General features: G+C 40.4%; 1 protein-coding gene across 1 annotated transcript in view; it reads left to right on the plus strand.

Moving 5' to 3' along the window:
• ESR1 (estrogen receptor 1) overlaps positions 1-6,168 on the plus strand; it is a 426,028-nt gene that overhangs the window by 631 nt on the left and 419,229 nt on the right. The gene's annotated exons all lie outside the window — the stretch shown is intronic.

A 6,168-nucleotide genomic window follows, 5' to 3' on the forward strand; every position in this document is an offset into this window, starting at 1 on the left:
CGGAGTTAAGTTCTCCTGGTGCACAGCTCCAGCGACAAACACCCCCACAAGCTGGCTCTCCAGCCCCTGCCGCGCGCCTCCTCACCAAACCCGGGCTGGAAAAGCGGACAAAGCAGCAGTTATTTGTGGGGGGAAACACCCCAAGGCCAAGGAACACTAGGTGCTTTGAGTCCCTCGCCCATGTCCCGCTTTGGTATTTAGGACCGGAGGTGTTTGGGGTTAGCGGAGCTCCGGAGACTCTTCATTTATTTATTACTATGATTATTATTTTGGAATTTTCTTTAAAATTTTCCTCTCATCGCGAATGTCGGATTGGAACTATGCACGCTTTTATTATCCGGATTGTTGTTATTAGAGATTGCGGTGCCCGTGGGCCCCCTCCCATCCCACGTGGGAGAGCGCCCGGGCGCAGTTGCCAGGCTCCAAGTGCGAGCGCCGCGTTGAATGAGCCTCAGCAAGTTCTGAGTTCTGAGTTACCTGGCTGAGTGCGTGTTGGAGCAGACTGCTGGCAGGTGGCTTCTGACAGCCGGAAATTTATAGGTGTCCTGTGAGTTTACACCATGCCACATCGAAGCACGAGTGCTTTGAAATTACCCCTGCCCGCTTACTCCCACGTCTGGCCTACCAGGCAGAAAAGGCTGGAGTGGCATGCAGGTCAGCTCAGGGCTGCGACTGCCAGTCGCGATGGCAGCCAGGACAGTTGAGGACACTTCCGTGATTTCACTGGTGCATGCTCTGTGTTCTCAATTTTTTTAAGCATAGATCATTCCCTCTTTCCTTTCCATCCTTTTTGCCCTTTGAAAGTTTCCCCTTCCTCTCCTGGCTGGGACTGTAGGAAGGCTTAGGTGCCTGTGGCTTTGGCTTTCCAGCAGGAGTGGGTTCGGGAGACGCGGGCTCCCAAGTGGCTGGTGCTGAGTTAGGCGCTTCCGGACTGACTGTGCGCTCTGCTCTGGTGTCTGGCCTTGCCTCTTGTGTCTTCCAGCCTCTCTTCCCTGCAAGCCCTGGACCATTTTCTGGTCAGTATTCTATTTCCAGAGATATTTATAGCAGGGGAGACAGGACTAAGGTGCAGGGTGGCCCCAGCGGGTACTGAAGGGTGAACTCTTGGGGAATCTGAACATACACCTCCAGCCCCTTCAAAGGGACTTAGGGCATCCCATAGCCAAGCAGGTCCAACCTGAAGCATTACTTACAAGACAAACAATGCAGACACCTTGAAAAAGTTGAAATATTTCAAGTTAATTTCACTTGTATTAATTTAGAGTTAACATCAAAAGAGAAAAAAGATTTCTTCTGCCCACTTATTATTATTATTATTTTTTCAATAGGGAAGAACAAAATACAGCGATTAAGTGTTATTCACACAGTGTTTTAAACCCGTTTGATGGGAAGCAAGGCACTGGTATGATGTGAAATCCATAACCTTATGGTGGACTCCGGAAACTATTTTCTTTTCCATTTAATTTTCAGTTCTTTTATTGCAAATTAATGGCACTGAATTTCAATGGGCACTAATGAGGCTGCTTCTCGTGGATTATTTACTGCCTTGGTGATAATTACAAAGTGAGCATGGTCAAATAAAAAGGGACCACGTTTCATTCAAACTTGCTCATCATCCCAGTGGCAAATAATACCACTGTAATATGCCCCATCTTAAACTTTTATCATTAAGTGATGTTCAAATTCTTTCAGAACAATAATTTTTAAAAATGACAAGGAACTTTAAATAAAGTTAAAAAGAAAATCCATACAGATTGCATTCTGTGTGGAAATTCAGTCATAGAATGATTTTCCCTTTGCCGCTTATTTTCCAAAAAATCCTTCCTCTTTTGTTTGAATTCTGCTTCTTTTTACCCAGAGAAGAAGGGTCTATTCAAGTGTTGTTTCAAATAGATGGATGTTTAAAAATATTTTTTCCCTCCCCGTTTTCCTGTTTCAATACTCTAGGTGAACATAAAACAATTGAATAAACTCTTAGCAACCTTTAGTTTTCTGAAGTAGTTTTCCAGAGTTTTAAGGGCTGAAAAGGGATACTTTTCAAACTGCTTGTCATGACCCACTGGGTCATGAAATCAGTTTATTAAGTCTAGAATAGTTTTTTTTTTTTTCCTTTTAATATATAAAGGAATACCACAGAAAGAAACATAATAGAAAATAACAATGCATGATATTTAGTAAGTTTTGTTTTGTGCAAATTTGTTTCAATTATGCATGTTCCTGTGTGTTAATTGTGATGTAGAATATAATTCTTACTGTGGTCTGTGATTAAGTTTGAAGTTTGATCTACTGGCCTAAAATGCTATATTTAATAGAAAATGAAAAATTCAGGCAAGTGGCTGGTTGCTTTATCTACACAAACCAAAACGCTGATATGATTGTCTTTACTTTTCCCCTATGAATCAGGCTGGTGTTTTCAGGTTAGTTAGGCTAATCTTTGCTACTTCTGATCCCCAACTTCTCCATTTATAAAATGGTGTCATACACGCATCACCCACCTGAGTGTCCGGCTGGAACGTACAGAGAACTTCTCTGAGGTCCATGTCATTTGGCATTCAGACACTATGGTGACCGTCTTTCATTGACCAATGCAGTTACACCTGTGTAAGAAGAAATATTATAAAAATGTAATCCATATGTAATAAATAAAACTGCTCTAGGTGTATAAGGTGAGAAAGATTGTCATAGGTCCCAACCAGTTGTTAGTGAGGAAATATGTTTGTTATAGGGAAGCTATGACTTTGCAAGTTGGGCCTTACCTAAAATTCCATTAACTTTTAATGGTGAAGGCAACTGGGAGTCATCTTCTGTTGAGTCCTCTTTTAGAGTTCAGACAAGTTAGGAATTTTGAATAAAACTAAAGATGAAAGTTAAAGTTCAAATTAGGTATTTAATGCTGCATGGTTATTTCAGTTTTATTAGCCAGTATTCTTAAAGAGTAAATATAGCCCACTTCTGAAAAACGCTCAGCATACAAACCTTTTATATAGAATTCAATGCGGGGGTAATGTGCGTTTGCTGTATGTGCATTTTGAATGGCTAGTTTGTCCCTCCCTGATCATTTAAAACTATTTCTCAACTTTGAACAGAAGCTAATATCTAGGAGAGATTAGAGTGGTTAATTTTCAGGCTTCCAATCATTCTTTCCTTGTGTTTAGGTGATATTTAGGACTTTTTCTTTCTGTTCTTACGTCTTTCAATCATTCTTACTTAAAATCATTTAAATTATAACTGATTACCCAACACTTTGTGCTGGCCTGAGAAGAGTCTAAGAAGTCAGACTGCCCGAGAATGAGGGTATTTTAGGGAGAAAACGGGGTCACAGCTTCAGTCTCATTTCATTCTTACATATTCTATGTGGTTTGGTGCCTCTTTGGTAGAAAGGTGCCAGAAGGATAATTGCCACTTATTCTGCTGTCCTTTCTCACACTCAGTTAATTTTGGTCCTCGGCTATAGTTGTTTGTTAGTTACATCTGTGAGTGTATTTAGGTACGATACTCACAACCTGGGAAAATTCAGCTTCAGGATTTTGGTTTCTTACTATTTTAAGGATATAAAAGACAGGAACAAGGAATTGCCAATGGTAGGAACAAAGATACTAGGAAAAAACTGTAAAATGTCAAACTTTCCATGAACAATGAGACAATTAATAATTTGTCAAGTAAGATTAGTAGTGTACGTGAAAGTAGTACACAAGCTATACAAACATTAGACATTATTGTTTATCCACTTACCAATATTTGTTCGAGTGCTTTTGTAAGCTAAAAAACGATGGGGCAGATCAGATTGAAGTCGTCAAGAGTGTCACTAAAAATGCAGAATGAGGATAAAATGAATTTTTTTTTTCCTATGGAAACACAATTTAAGTAAAATCCTAAGTAAATCTGCAGCATGTGTGTGCAGCCTAGGTTATCATAAATAACATTTTATTTTCTGGATACATTTTTAAAATCAGGGTCTCAACCCTGGTTATGTGAAAATGATTCTACATAAAGAAATGTGTGAATTTTAACTATCCTTTTTTTTTCCATACTCAGCACAAAAATAATGACTCTAAGTCCTCCCTTCGACTTCAGTATTATTTTTCACGTAACTTTAGAAGAACTCAATGGAGATGGCAATGTGCTAAGTGTGTTCCCTTCTTTCCCAGGGTACCTGGAACGGATTTGGGAATACTAGCCCTTCAGTTTAATTCTCAGTTTGCTGATCTGAAAGATGAAAAGAAAAAGTGGCTGTCATTGTTTAGAACCAGAACACATACTCCACAGAAAGATGCTGTATAAATACACAAAAACACAGCCTCTGGTACACAAACCAACCAAAAATAAAGTGTGACGGATGTCACTGGAAAGAGGCAGTCCATCAAAATCATTGGGTAGTTTTATATTTTAAACTCGGCCAATGGCTTGACAGGCAGGGTCATCCCTACATTGTACCCTCACGCTGACCTCTGAAATCTGAGGCTTAAATGGGCTGGAGGGTAAGCAGAGCCCTTTATGGTATCTTTGATCTCATGAGAGAAGAAATCACAATTTCTACATTCTGGGTCTGGGGGAATATTATTAGGCTCTATGAGGGAAGTTCTGCATTAATTAACCGTGTTTTAAATTCTGTGTATATTTTTAGATCATATTAAAGATAAGCTCTGGCAGCGTAGTGCCTAAGGCACTTGACTGCTAACCAGAAGGCTGGCAGTTCAAATCCACCAGCCACTCCTCGGAAGGAAGGTTGGGCAATCTACTTTTGTAGTGATACTAACTCAGAAACCCAACGAGGGGTCACTATGACTCAGGTCTGACTCGAGGGCACATAACAACAACAACAACAACAAGAACAACAACAACAACATTAAGGATAAAAGGGAGTGCTGGTGGCATATTGCTGACCAGAAGGTTGGTGGTTCAAATCCACTAGCCGCTCTGCAGAAGGAAGACTTGGCAGTTCTACTCTGTCCCACAGGGTGGCTTTGAGTTGGAATAAATTTGATGGCAGTAGTTTTGATTTTACTATATAGTGTGGTGATATTTATCCTACACAGGAATCAAACCCTTTTAATAGACTTACCTAATTTTTGAATAGTTATAATTTAGGGTATTTTGTTCTGAAAAGTTCAGTACTGATACTGTCAGTAATATTAATGCTGGGAATCTATTAAAGTAGCTGTAATTGCTGCACAGAAAATTAAAAATCAATAACACCAACCTGGATGTTTTTGTGTCTCCTCTGAACTCATCTGAGGGGACATGTCATATCATTGGCTTGCTACAACGTCTACTTTAATCAACTCTATCATCTTTAATGGGAATTTGACTGCTAACCAGAATGCTGATGGTTCAAATCCACCAGCCACTCCTTGGAAGGAAGGTTGAGCAATCTACTTCCATAGCGATACGACCTCGGAAACCCAAGGAAGGGCCGCTAGGAGTCGGATCCACAGCACTGAATGTGGTTTGGTTTTGATTTATCATCTTTAATAAGATAGCAGACTTCTTTTTCCTGCAATTTTCTGCTTTCTGGAACTCCTGTGAATCGCTGTGAGGAAATTGCAGAAGTTCACTTTAAAATAAATTAAGTCATGTTGAGGACCAGACCTTTCCAATGAGTCCTCAGTGAGCTCAGAGAGATTTTTCTTTTTCCCTTCAGTTCTTTTGCGAGTCCTCCAGATGTGGTTAACTTCGGGAGGTGAGGGGCTTCCTCCAGTTTAAGGTTCAGATTCTTGCCTTGAGAGCTACTGAGTTGTCTGGTCCCCAGGCCCACTCTCCTCGGTTTGACCCTTCTGCCTTCTTTCTCTGGACCAGGCTCAGTCCGTGGGCTCTCAAACTGTGGCATGTCTGTGCTGGGGACCTTAGCAGCCGGTACCTGTCTGTGCCCGGCACCACTTGCTGGGCGGATTCCTTGGCTCATTGACTCGCTTTTCTCACGTACAGGATTGGGATTCATTTATTCACTTCAAATGAGGCCTTTGAAGTAAAGGAAAGCTGTTTTTTAGTTTCCTGCAAGTAAATGATATTAGCATTAGTTAAGTTTTGTATTGGCATGTTTCCTCTTTCATCCTCGGATCTTTTTAAAAATTTTTTTTAATAGTCCATTCTCATATTTTCTTGCTTCCTTTGCTTTTTTTTTTTTTTTTCCCTTAATAGTCTTCTCTCTAAAAATGCTTTTGGCCTCTT

This window comes from Orycteropus afer, unplaced genomic scaffold, assembly GCF_000298275.1.
Source record: "Orycteropus afer afer isolate SDZICR_OR568_19922 unplaced genomic scaffold, OryAfe1.0 scaffold00101, whole genome shotgun sequence".
NCBI lineage: Eukaryota > Metazoa > Chordata > Mammalia > Tubulidentata > Orycteropodidae > Orycteropus > Orycteropus afer.